This window comes from Psammomys obesus, unplaced genomic scaffold (assembly GCF_907164565.1).
Source record: "Psammomys obesus unplaced genomic scaffold, mPsaObe1.curated_primary_1811, whole genome shotgun sequence".
NCBI classification, from domain to species: Eukaryota; Metazoa; Chordata; class Mammalia; order Rodentia; family Muridae; genus Psammomys; species Psammomys obesus.
Genome location: NW_026596149.1, coordinates 8,978,459 through 8,992,629, shown reverse-complemented (window position 1 = coordinate 8,992,629; position 14,171 = coordinate 8,978,459). Strand labels below are relative to the sequence as shown.

Genomic DNA, 14,171 nt, shown 5'->3' with positions numbered 1-14,171 from the left:
AGAGAAGGAGGTAGATCCAGGCTTCAGGATCGCCATGGATTAGCGTGAACTAGAAGCACTCAGCACAGAAGACTGCGGCCAAGAGCTGCTTGCTCTGACAGCTGGCCTGGTGAAGCAGAAGTAGCCCAAATGGAACATGTCCAAGTGTTTATGGGGAATTTGTCTGGGAAGCAGCGCTCTATAAGCTCCAGAAGAGCCTAGAGGGTTGGGATCTGCCCAGCCTTACTGCTTTAAGTCTTTTGTTTATAAAATATCTGGTTAAGGAATAACTGCTGCCATAATGATTTCCAGTAATAATTAATATTAATATAATAATTAACACCATTAATTTTGTTTATCGCAGCTTCCATTGTGTCTCTTAAATTTGGGTATGTTGTGCATTCATTTTCATTGAATTCCAGGAAATCTTTTTTTTTTTTTTTTAATGAGCCAAAATTTTTATTTAATTCATTTCTTGCATTTGAAGTACACCTCGATGACATTGTTGGCCTGAGATTCTTTGCGATAATCCTTAACCACTACACAACCGCAACCAACCACTTCCCGTGGCTTCCCCTCTCTTTACAGAGGCCTACCCATTCTCCTAGTTTCTTGTTGTCATCAACCTTCATCAGGTTGATCTGGTGCTCAGCACAGAGCGCCTCCACCAGCTTGACAGACATGGGCTCATCACAGCTGGATGCAAGCACACAAAGATGGGCCTGGCACTTGTCTGAGGCTTTGGCAGCTTCGCGTCTGCCACGTGTTAGGCCATCGTGAATGAGGGTGGTCTTCAGCACCTCTTGCAGAGCAGTATTGACGTCCATTACTGACGTCTATTATTAATGTCCATTACTGATGTCCTCCAGCCTTCCTCGGCCACAGCAGGTGGGTTATGGGTGAGGCCGAATCTTGAACGCACCAGAGTCTCCGCCTCCACGCAATTAGGAGGGGAAAGGAATTCTAGGAAATCTTTTTTTCTTTATTTCTGTCTTGACCCAGCACTCATTCAGTAGAGAACTGTCCTACTTCCATGAGTTTGTAGGCTTTCTGTTGTTGCTGAAATCCAGCTTTAATCCATGGTAGTCTGAATAGATGCAGAGGGTTATTTCAATTTTCTTGTATCTGTTGGACCTTGCTTTATGACTGAGTATGTGGTCAGTTTTGGAGAAAGTTCCATGAGGTGCTAAGAGGAAGGCATACTCTTTTGTGTTTGGGTGAAATGTTCTGTAGATATCTGTTAGGTCCACTTGGTTTATAAAATCTGTTAGTTCCAGCATTTCTCTGTTTATTTTTTGTCTAGATGACCTGTCTGTTGGTGAGAGTGAGGTGTTGAAGCCTCCTACTGTTGGTGAGGGGCGATGTGTGATGTAAGCCTTAGTGATGTTTCTTTTACAAATGTGGATGCCCTTGCATTTGGGCATAGATGTTAAGAACTGAATAACGTCTTGGTGGATTTTTCCACCAAGTCTGAAGTGTACTTCCCCTTCATCAATGTTGGTTGGATGTCTATTTTGTTAGATATTAGAATGCCACACCAGCTTGTTTCCTAGGTCTGTTTGCATGAAAACCCCTTTTCCGTCTTTTACTCTGAGATAATGTCTATCTTTAATGCTGAGGTATATTTCTTCTTTGCAGCAGTATAAATGTTATTTTTATTTCCTCAGATGAGAAGATGAGGTGAAAGCTATTCCTAAGCCTTTCTAGCTCTTTCTGAACTCTCACTGACTAGTTCAAATTAGCTCTTCTGGCCCAAACTCCTCTCCAAGATGACTGATGCAGACTGGCTTCTCTTGACTCATGAATAAATTGCTCTGCCTGGCCTAAAGCTAATTCTGGCAATATGTTTTAATCTTCTGGCTCCTTTTCATTATCTGGCTCATTCTGTTTTCACCTGTGTCTAGCTTATTTTCTTTGCAATCTGTCTCTGTAAGACTGTCCTGGCAAAAACCTCTCAGTTAAAAATAATTCCTTTCTTCCTTGCTGCTTTTAAGTAGCCTCTCTTTCCTGTCCTGTTCTCATAAGAGTTGAACATGTTCTATCTCTGACTCATTCTGTCAAATCTTTCTATGATTCACCATTTTGTCTGCCATTCAACAGGGCTACTTCCTTCTAAAAGTAACTTTACCTTCATTGTTTGGGATTAAAGTTATGTACTAAGAGCGTGTCTGTATTCTACCCAGATCATACTGTAATTCAGAGTGTGTTTGTATAGACCTAGAAGATCTTTGGATGTGATCCCTTGACAGAGCAATCATGTTGCTGGATTAAAATTCCTCTACACAGCAGAAGGATAGACCCTGTTTTTATATCCATTTATTAGTCAGTGTCTTTCTATTGGAGAATTGAGTCCATTGATATGGAGAGATGTTGGAAAGACCCTGCTGTTGGAGGTTGCAGTCCTCCCAGTCCAGATAGCCATTCTGAGCTCAGTGTTAAGGTGCAGAACTCCCTCTCCCCAGCAGGGCCTCCTGTCCTCTGCCTGACTTCATCTGAAGAATGTCTCTAGACAGATGCTTCTAGCCATATTTGATAAAAGGCCTTTGATACAGCTCCCTGCTAGCACTCTCCTCCCTGTGCCTATAGAATAATTAGGAGCAGGTTTGTTTAATGCAAATCAAACATGTTTGAAGTGCCTACTTCCAACCAATTATGTACACCTGTCCTTAGAGGTCCACCCCACTCCCCAGACTTTGATTTCTGGAATTAAAGTGGAACTAGCTCCCTGAAGTGGTTCCCAGGGCATGTGATCCCCGTATATGCTCACTGGCCACTCCTGGTGTGCTCCCCATCCTGTGCTCCTCCTGACTTCGTGAGATGATGGAAACAGCCCTCAGGTAGGAAGAGAGCCACAGAGAGATATCGGTGACCAGTGATTGCTAATTCATGGTTTGTTTTGTTTTTCCTGTTGTTATTGATGGTGGTTGTGGTGTTTTGTGTGTGTGTGTGTGTGTGTGTGTGTGTGTGTGTGTGTGTATTTATTTCCTGTGTTTCTTGGGCTGGAGTTTTCTTTCTTGTATCTTCTTTAGGGCTGGATTTGTGGAAAGATATTATTTAGATTTGATTTTTATTATGAAATATCTTGTTTTCTCCTCTATGGTGATTGAAAATTTTGCTGAGTATAGTGGGCTGGGCTGGCATTTGTGGTCTCTGAGAGTCTGAAGACATTTACTTGTCCAGGCCTTTCTGGCACTTAGAGTCTCCATCAAGAAGCTGAGCTATTGTAATAGGTCTGCCTTTGTATGTTACTTATTCTTTTCTCCTTGCAGCTTTTTAGTATTTTTTCTTTGTTCTCAATAGTTAGTGTTTTGATTATTATTAGTGAGGGGACTTTCTTTCTTGGTCCAGTCTATTTGGTGTTCTGTAACCTTCTTGTACCTTTGTAGGCATTTCCTTCTTTAGGTTAAGAAAAATTTCTTCTACAACTATGTTGAAAATATTTTCTGGGCCTTTGAGCTGGGAATCTTGTCCTTCTTCTATTTCTATTATTTTTAGGTTTGATATTTCATAGTTTCCTAGATTTCATGGATGCTCTATGTCAGGAACTTTTTAGATCTAACATTTTCTTTGACCAATGTATGAATTTTTTCTATTTTATTTTCTATAGCTGAGATTCTCTCCTCCATTTCTTGTAACTGTTGGTAACGCTTGCAATTGTAGTCACTGTTCACTTACCTCAATTTTTCATTTCCAAAATTTCCTCAGTCTGTGCTTTTTTATTGCTTCTATTTCCATGTTCAGGTCTTGAATAGTTTTATTCATTTTCTTCAACCATTTGTTTGCTTTTTCCTGGCTTACTTTAAGGTCTGGGTTCCTAAGTCAGATGAGGGCTCTTAGAGCGCTGCCCATACCCGGGACAGCTCTCAGAGAACAAGGCAGGAATGGGGCCACTCCCTAGCAAAGTCAGGCCTGGGCCTACTCAACTCCAAAGAGACAGAGGCCATGCCATGATAAACCAGCTTAGCTCTTGTTTCCCCTCCAGAGAACTGGCTTCTCAGAAATCCTGTGACCAGCAGTCTGCTAATCTAATTAGAAATTAACTGGAAATCTAATCTAATTGGAAAATCTCTGCCTCCTCCCTAAAGCTTGGTATTTCCATCGGTGCATCATTAACATTTGTCTGTCTTCATTCAGGTCCGATATGCAAATTAAGTGCATTTCCTCCCTGGTCCTTCTTTCTTCCCTCCCCCACTGACTTTCAATATATAAGCTAGCCCCACTATTTCAATATATGAGCTGTCCTCTGAAACAGTCTCCTGGGTCATTCATACGCATTTTACTCACAGCTGCCTGAGACCCTCCTCCCCAGCTCCACAGCACCTGAGACCCTCAGTGGCAATGGCCATTTGGGGCAGAGAACCTACATTCATGGGTTCATTCATTTTCTCCAATTGTCTGTTTTTGCTTTCCTAAATTTCTTTGAGGATTTTATTCATTTCCTCTTTAAAGACCTTAGTCATCTTCATAAAGTTGGTTTTAAGGTCTTTTTCTTGTGCTTCTGCTGTGTTCTAATAGTCAGGGCTTGCTGACGTGCTGACATATTGCCTTGACTGTTGATTGTGTTCTTACACTGGTGATGGGGCATCTGGGTTTGGGGTGGCTCTAGGTCTAGGTGCCAATTTCTGAGTGTGTCTTTGTTGGATGGGTATTTTGCGTCTTGGTTTCTGTTTCCTCTTTGGCAGGTGTGGCCTGTAATTGAGCAGGGGGTCTCCACATGAGTTGAGGGCTGGACTTCTGACAGCTGGTAGTAACTCCTGGGAGAGCAGACAGTCTCCACCCTTGCTTGGGGATGGAGTATGGTGATTAGGTGGGCTCCAGAGTGGGCGCGTTTCCCAGTCGTCCTAGTCTCTGGTCTAGTTCTAAACATTTATCTATTTATTTTTGAGACAGGGTTTCTCTGTGTCCCTGGCTGGCCTTGAACTCAAAGAGACCCGACTGCCTCTGCCTCCCAAGTGCTGGAATTAAAGGTCTGCACCACCACTGCTGGGCCTGAAATTTTATTCTTACAGAAGCGTGGGAGGGAACGTCCGGGGTGCGTTACGTGATTCAGTGAATGGTGATTAAATTTCTGTGTAAGGCTTTACTTCTGAGAGTTTGAGAATGTATTTTGAACTATGTTGGCACCTGCTAGCGTGCTCATTTTAGTGTGTGAGTGTGGTCATACTTCATGCCTCTCCACTTTGTTTTTGGAGAGAGTGTCTCTAAATGAATCCCGAGTCCACTGAGTGAGCTGGATGTGGCCAGTGGGCTCCAGTGCTAAGTTTACACACATGTGCTGTGACACTTGGCTATTACATGGGTGCTGAGTGGACCTCGGTTCCTCATGCTCAATTGGCAGACACTTTATAAGCTAAGCTGTCTCTGCCACCTCACTTTGAATTGGTGACTTCTAGATTCTAGATCAGAAGGGAACTGAGGTGGTTTATAACTACTGTGATTATATATAGCAAAAACACTCAAAAGAATTATAGAGACAACTTACAAGTTTTGCACATAAAAGTAAATACTTTTTTGAAGAAAAAAGAATACTTTTATTGAAGAAAAGTATTCTGTATGGAGGCAAAAATGATGTTTGTGGACAATATCAGGCATAAATATTTATTTACTTTAATACCACAGAAACTTAATTGAGACTGTCAGCCATTAATCAAGCTTTGTTCTGAAGTTTCAAGGTCCTCAAACTTGCATAGAGACTATTTTTTTGAGTTAAAAATACATTCTAAGAAGAAGTTGAAGATATCAGACTGAAATAATAGCATAAGATGGAACTTAGAGAAAATTTTGCTAGCAACTTTACAAAAATAAATCAGACCACATTAAAATATAAAAACTTCAAAAACCTACAAGTGCCTAAAATGTCTAATTCATGTATCTAAATACATACCGAGACAAGTTATGTCTTTCTTTTTAAAACCACATTTTCACTTTAATGTGTGTAGGGAGATTTTAATTTTGAAAATCAGTTTGGAATAATAAAAATCTTTTTATAATCTACTGATTTGTCAAGTCATTTTAATAGTTAATAAGAAATGGACATTACTTATTTTTAATGTTGCCCGTTACTCTGGAAAGTGCTTCAGTTAGGATGGGTAGAATACACAGTCACCTGATTTCATGACCCACAGTGGGCATACAAACACAGGCTTATGCCGAAATGGTCACAGCAGGTTATTCATGGTAACTCCAAATGGAAAACAATGAAATAGTCAACAAAAACGGACTTAGATAAGAAAATTATAGTCTCACCGGGGCTTCCTTGCAGGTCAGAACCACCAAGCTCTCAGACCACATGTCTCTGATTCTGAGAATCCTCCCTCCCTTTGTCTCTCCTTCCTTCCCTGCCTACCTCCTTCCCTACCTCCTTCCCTATCTCCTTCCCTCCCTCCCTCCCTCCCTCCCTCCCTCCTTTCTTCCTTCCCTCCTTTCCTCTCTCCCTCCTTCCCTCACTTTCTCCTTCCCTTCATCTCTCTGTCTCTGTCTGTCTGTCTGTCTGTCTCTCTCCTTTTGTTGTTGTTGAGACAGTGTCTCTCTTTGTAGTCCTGGCTATCCTGGTGCTCACCATGTAGACCAGGCTGCCCCCAAACTCACTGAGATCCTCCTGCCTCTGCGTCTCAGTTGCTGGGATTAAAAGACCACCTCTTCACGTCTGGCCTGGTCGGTCCTTTGGAGGGTGAAGCTTGAGGTGGAACTCTAGCTTCCTGACTACCCTGACAGTTAAGACCACGCCAGGGACCCAGTATAGACGGGTACCGTAAAGCTGAGTCTCCATTCTCTGCGCAGTCATCTCAGTGATTTTTTTTTTTTCTCTCTTCCTACACTGGTCCTTTCTGAATCTCCTGTTCAAGATGTAGTTCTGGGTGCTAGGACTGTAGCTTGGCCTTCAGAGTGCTTGTCTGGCATGCATGAGGTCCTGGCTTCCATCCAGCAGCGCAGGAACCTGCTGCCGAGGCGAGCCGTGATGTCAGTATTTAGAAAGCGAAGGCACGAGTCTCATGGCCAGCCCGGGACACAGCAGACAGTGCTGCAGTGCAAAGATGAGGGCAACACCACACCAGGTTTCCTTCATTCTCTGAGTGCTGACACTGCTTTTTTTTCTTTTTTTTAATTGTCATCCTGCTGTTCAGTTTGTAGGGTCTGGGAAGGCTTGCAAGGGACAGTTTCATTGTTTTCTCACTGTACTGGCTAGTTTTATGTCAAACTAATGCAAGCTAGAGTCATCAGAGAGAAGGGAGCCTCAAATGAGAAAATGCCTCCATGAGATGGGGCTATAGATGGGCCAGGAGGGCATTTTCTTAAATAGTGTTCAATAAGGAGGGCCCAGCCCATTGTGGGCGGGGCCATCCCTGGGTTGGTGGTCCTGGGTTCTATAAGAAAGCAGGCTAAGCAAACCATGACAAGCCAGTAAGCACTCCTCCATGGCGTCTGCATTAGCTCCTGCCTCCAGGTTCCTGCCCTGCTTGAGTTCCTGTCGTGATCTTCTTTGATGAGGAACTATGACACGGGAAGCATAAGCTCAATAAACCCTTTCCTTTCCAAGTTGCTTTGGTCATTGTGTTTCATCACAACAATAGTAACTGTAACTAACACAGTTACCAAAGGAGTCTATTTCTTTTTCATCTTTGAGCTGTATCCCTTCCTTCACAGTTATGAGTAATAAGATCCTCAACACCTGATTCCATTGTTACCTGGAGAACATTTCCCAAACTTGGCTCAGCAGAGCAGAGGCTTCTGGGAAATAACCCTTGTCTGCCTCCAGCCTGAATTCTTAACTTTAACACACACAAAGCCGCTCTATATTATAAAAATGGGGCTTAGTGGTGATTCGCCATCCTTCAGGGATGGAGTACTTAGCATTTGGAGGGTGAAGTGATGTATCATCTTTCTTCCCACTCACGGAGAGGAGTCTGAGCTCTTTGGAGACTGAGCCCTGGAGCTGGTTCTGTGGGCAGCAGTGGCCATGTTGACACTGGCAATGGGAGGCATGTTTGCACCAAAGAAATGGGCAAGGCTACAAGCCACAGTGGCTTCTCTGGGAAAACGGATTAAGCCTTTCTGTTTTATTCCAGCCTGTTGCCCCACTTCTCACTTCATAAGGAGCGAGGTAGGAAAACATGTTAGAAGCATTTTTCTGTAATACTGTGGCAGCAGAGTACGGCGATGTATAAGTTTATGGTTTGTGACACCACGTCTTATGAGTTGAAATACCTCTTTTGTTTTGTGTTTAATAATCAGATTTAATTTTTTCTTTATTCTTGAGAATTTCATAGCTCTATATAAGGAAACATGATCACATTTTGTAGCAGGCCTCTAGACCCTGGCACAACTGACTCCATGATGGAAGTACCACTCAGGACATGAAATTCAGCGCATAGGCAGCACCACCTGACAAATGAAAACAGGCCTAATCCATCGAAGTCCATCCTTCTGGGAAAGTCTCCAGATGCACTAACCTGTCTTCTGGCTTCTGTAGTTCGGCTTCTGGCTAACTGTTCTTGTTAACTGAAGTATGTCAGCCCAGAACATGGTTTTTGTGCCTTTCAAGCTCACCCTGAGAAAGGCTTGGGTTACACTGGGATCCTGAACAACCAGTGTAGCTGTCGAAGTCTTTCTATTGGCTTAACCCAGTGTCTGAGAAGTCCTCTTTTGGTGGATACTCCACAACAATCATTTACTCTCCACTTCCCTTCTTTAACTCCTCCCATATCCTCCCAACGTGTTTCCTCCCAATAGCGTGTCTACTTATTCTTTAATTACCCACTAAGTTCCGTTAGTTCTGGATGGATGTGTGTGGGTGTTGGCTGCTAGAGCGTGGGAATCTACCAGTGGACACATCTTCAGAAGAGAGTGACCCCTACAAACAACTACCCACAGCTTCTTGGTAAGGGTTGGGGTATGCAGCTCACCGCCCACATCTATGCCAGAACTTTGGCCGGCTTGAACTTGTGCAGGGACCTTCAGCTGCTGTGAGTTCATAAGTGCCATAGCCATATCCTATCCCGAAGGCAGCATAATACACTTTTAAAATCGGTGTCATATGTTCAGCCTTAATAAAGGAGTGCTGACTTGCCTGACCTCAGAGGGAGAGGATTCACTCAATTCTGAGGCAACTTGGTGTGCTGGGGTGGCTTGGTAGGGTGGTTCCCCTTTTCTGAGGAGTAGAGGAGGGGGGTAGGGAAAAGAGGGAGCAGGGTGTGACCAGAAAGAGAGGAGGGAGGTGGCTACGAGATGCAAAGTGAACAAATTAAAAAGAAAGAAAGGAAGGAAGGAAAGAAGAAAGAAATAAAGAAAGAAAGAGAAAGGAAGGAAGGAAGGAAGGAAGGAAGGAAGGAAGGAAGGAAGGAAGGAAGAAAGAAAGAAATGCTGAAGAATAAGGCACACAATTAAAGTTAGGGGTGTAGCTTAGGGGTATATTATTTTATTACTGCTTGAAAGCTGCCCTGGTTTCTGGCTCTAGCACCAAACAAACAAACAAACAAACAAAACGCTAAATTAACAATTCAGTTCTAAAACATGTTACATTACATCTTTTGCCCCGTATTTATTTTATTTCAAATCCACAAATTACTTAATATTAAATTAACAACCATGATAGCAACTATTTCAATCAGCATCGTAGCATGAGGGGGATTAAATCAAACACAAACACGAAAAATCATAGCATGTTCATCCGTTGCACATATAGGATGAATAATCACCATTCTTCCTTACAATCCAAACCTTATAGCTTTAAACCTACTTAATTTATATTATTTTAACTTCTTCAACATTTACTTTACTATTAATATGGTCACTTACATCTATTAATTTAACCTCACTAGTAGGAAATAAAACCCCTATAGTACTAATTATTATATCAATAATCTTATTAACCCTAGGAGGTCTTCCTCCACTAACAGGATTTTTACCAAAATGAATTATTATTACTGAATTACTAAAAAATAAGAACGTAATTTAACAACTCTAATAGCCATAACTGCTCTACTAAATCTGTTCTTCTACACATGCTTAATTTACTCCACCACACTTACCATTTTTCCAACAAATAATAACTCAAAATATATAATCACCAAATAAATTATAAAACTAACATAATTTACCCTCCGTCACCATCTTAAGTACATTAATATTTCCCCTTACACCTCAAATAATCATTTGAGAAGTTTAAGATCTAAAGTTCAAGAGCCTCAAAGCCCTAAGAAAACATAACATTTAACTTCTGCCCAAGGACTGTAAGACATCACCTACATCTAATGACCGCAAATTGATTACTTTAATTAAGTTAAGCCCCTATCTGGATTGATAGGATTTAAACCTACGAAAACTTAGTTAACAGCTAAATACCCTACTTCTGGCTTCAGTGCGCTTCTCCTGTCTTTAAGAAAGGGGGCAGGAGAAGCCTTAGTAGGCAGATGCCCTACACCTTCAAATTTGCAATTCAATATGATTATCATCATAAGGCTTGAGAATAAGAGGACTCAACCTCTGTATTTAGATTTACAGGCTACTGCTTACTCACCCATATTACCTGTGTTCATTAACTGTTGACTATTTTCTTTTTTCCAACTTTCTTTTTTTTCTCCACTTATTTATTTATTACAATTTATTCATTTTGTATCCCCACTATAGCCCCTCCCTCAGCTCCTCCCAATCTCACACCCCTCCTTCTACTCCCATGTCCTTTCCTTAGTCCGCTGATAGAGGAGGTCCTCCTCACCTTCCATCTGACCTAGTCTATCAGTTCTCATCAGGAGTGGCTGCATTGTCTTCCTCTGTGGCCTGGCAAGGCTGCACCCCCCTCAGGGGGAGGTGATCAAAGGGCCAGGCATTGCGTTCATGTCAGAGACAGCCCCTGTTCCCCTTACTAGGGAACCCACTCGGAGACTGAGCTGCCATGGGCTACATCTGTGCAGGGATTCTAGGTAATTTCCATGCATGGTCCTTGGTTGGAGTATCAGTCTCAGAAAAGACCCCTGTGCCCAGATTTTTTTTGATTCTGTTGCTATCCTTGTGGATCTCCAGTCCCATACAGGTCTTTCTATCTCCCCCTTCTTTCATAAGATTCCTTGCACTCTGCACAAAGTGTGGCTATGAGTCTCAGCATCGATTTTATGCTTTTATTTCACCCTGCATTTTAGAACCTTTGTGAGAGGCTGTGTAATACTAGACAGTGTCCAGTAGGTGGCACTGTGATACCGTCTTTTAGGTCAAATTTCAGCCTTAGCTCTGGACTAGCCTGAAGAAAAGGTAGCTCTTTACCTCTAAGCAGGTTACAATTCAAATCATGCTTTTTATTTTTTTCTTATACTCTAAAATTTTGTACTGAGCAAGACACAGCTTTTTAAAAGCAGAGATAAAGTTCATTGAGAATTTATCTTCAATATCTCTCATTTGAGAATATGAATGCTCCTATTCTCTCCAGGTTTTATTCTTCATTCAGAGAAGCATGTCCTGCCGCAAATTATCCACATTCTAGAGTAGTTTGTCACTCTGAAAACCTAATTGAGACTCCAAAAAAAAAAAAAAAAACTTCCTTTAAATAAAAAATAAAAAATAAAAAAGCCGAGTCACTGGGGCTGTAAATATTAAGGCGAAGTAATTGATGAGTGAATGTACCGTGTCATTTTTCTTGCCACCCCTGAGCACACTGTTGGAGCTATCCAGAAAGCATCACTGAGTTCTGCTGCTGCTTTATTACTAACTATTTCAGAGTACAAATAAGAGGAAAAGAACACACACACACACACATAAACACACACACACACACATACCATTCCAGTCCGAGGAAAACAGAAAGATGGCCGAGACATTTCAAAACCTGGTTGTTAGACCCATCAGTGTTCTTGTTCCCAGGCCCAAACCCAGGACGCCCACGTTCCTTATGCAAAATATTGTCATATTCGCATACAACCTATGCACATTCCAGTGCAACTTCAGGTCATTTCCTCAAACCCCAGGCCACCCGGTGAAATAGAAGTGGCACTAAAATGGCTGCTACTTTCTGCTCTTCAGTTGATTAAGACTCGAACAAACGTGTCTTAGCACAGTCACACCTCTTCTTGGCAGATTCACTTTTGAATTTCATTTATTACTTTTAAATACGAGTCCGCGCGTGGGTGTGCGGGTATCATGGGTGCAGACACCCCAGGGGCCCGAGGCACTGGGTGTCCTGGAGCTGGAAGCACTGAAGATTGTTGGCCCCTGGTGTGGGTGCTGGCGGCTGAGTGGAGGTGATCTGGAAGAGCAGTCGTGCTCTCCGCCATGACCCAGCCTCCCAGCCCCGTGCATTCCCTCCACTGTTGGTCGGATCTGAGAAACAGAGGGACCCTGTTTAAGCCGCCCTTTCACCGACACCTACTTCTCTCGCTTTCACTTGTCACTATTGCGTCAAACCCACACGGGAGAGGCATCCCTGCTCAGGTGTGATCTTTAAGTATTTCACAACGAGATGCATTAGAAGTCCTGTCATGACGGACAGTTTCTCCTCACATTCCCTCATCGAACGTCACAAGTTAACTCTCACAGGCATCAATACCATAACAGCGTCAGGAAGCAGCATGGCAGGACTTTAAGAAGCCATTCAGAGGGTAGTTGGCTCCTTAGGATTTCAGTTCTCTAAAAGCCTGGAATGAAAGGCTCTAGGAATGCACATATCCCATTCTGTTTCCAACATTCAGAGCAGCGGCGCATCAGACCGCTCGCACGTGAGAGCGAGAGCACATCGGCCGTTTCTTCCTTCTGAATAAAATGTTAGACAACCAAAATGTTAGACATGTACACAAAATGGGGGCCGGGAGTAGAAGAGCAGCCATCAGGTCAGTTAAAACAACAGCGCTCTCCACAGGTGCACGTTTTTGCAGGAATGCTGTTGACATGGAGGCCGTGTGCCCCTGTCAACCGCGTGCAGGATTGCCCCCAGCACTGTGACACAAGGACCAAGAACAAGGACGCCGTCCGTGCAGAGGTACAGGCAGTTGTTGGGGGATGTGTGGACAGCCGCAGGCGTTATGGAAGGACACAGTGACCTTTGTGTGAGGTTTAGGCTCTGGCCTGTTGTCTGTGGCCATTCTTGCAGTCAGACAAATATCGCTCTTCACAACTTTACATCTTCCCTCCCTCCCTTCCTCCTCCCCCCTCAATTGATTCTGATAATGTTCCTAGGGTCTGTCTGTCACTGGGGTTTTAACAGTTGTCAATTCATGGTCAGTCCTGAACCTTATACACTTCCTTCTTACCCACTTCTCTTTCTTCTGATTATTTGAAGCAAATCTCACCATTTCCGGACATTCCTCTTGGACTCTGTCTTTAAACATAACTCCGCCATGTTCCCACTTGAAAACCATCATTGGTGATTCCATATGGCATAAAGTACCTTGTCCGTACTCAGACGTCTCCAACTGTGTGCCAATGTTTTAACGATTCATTTGGCAACCAATTCAAAAGAAAATCTACACACTGCGAGTGCTCAAGTGCCTCTTGGTTACTGTTAGGCTCATTTTATGTATTTGAGTGTTTTGCCTACAAAAGTATAGGTGCTCTCAAAGCTCAGAGGAGGGTGTTGGATTCCCTGGAGCTGGAGTTACAGACAGTTGTGAGCCATGGTGTGGGTGCCGGAAACCAAGTCTTGGGTCCTCTGGAAGAGCAGCCAGTGCTCTTAACTGCTTAATCATTAGTTTCCTGTCCCTTTTGTTTTCTCTCAGCATTTAATTGTTGAAACAGTTGGACTGCGTTTCCCGTAGAACCTGTCAAGCTGAATTCTGCTGTTGGTGCTTTGAGTTAACATACTCCTGTACTGACATATGTTCTGAAAACTGAGATCAGATCTTTGTCATAATTTATGTTCATGCACACACACACACACACACACACCAAACTCTGGAACATCATTTCAGAACCTCTTCTAGGCAAGTTCTTGGGCTTCTATGCCATGACAAAGTTCATGTTTCAGTCACTAAGACGGAACCACTCTACACCCTGAATGTATTCTGCATGACTTTTCACTTCTTTCTTCATGAGCTTTAGAGGAGAATCTTGAAGGAGGCCCTTCAGGTTGTTTGCTGTATGGAAACAATTATTTCAAAGCTGTACCATGTCCCTGTGTCTTCAGATTTGGAGGCTCCTGCTCTTTCCCCTCTTGGTAATCTAATTTAACTTTTAGTCCCATCCAGAACACTAGAGTCCAGGAGCCTTAAAAT

General features: G+C 42.9%; 1 pseudogene; it reads right to left on the bottom strand.

Annotated features, from left to right (window-relative positions):
- Positions 1–447: 447 nt before the first annotated feature.
- LOC129666663 (40S ribosomal protein S12-like) lies at positions 448–806 on the bottom strand (annotated as a pseudogene).
- Between the last annotated feature and the right edge of the window lie 13,365 nt (positions 807–14,171).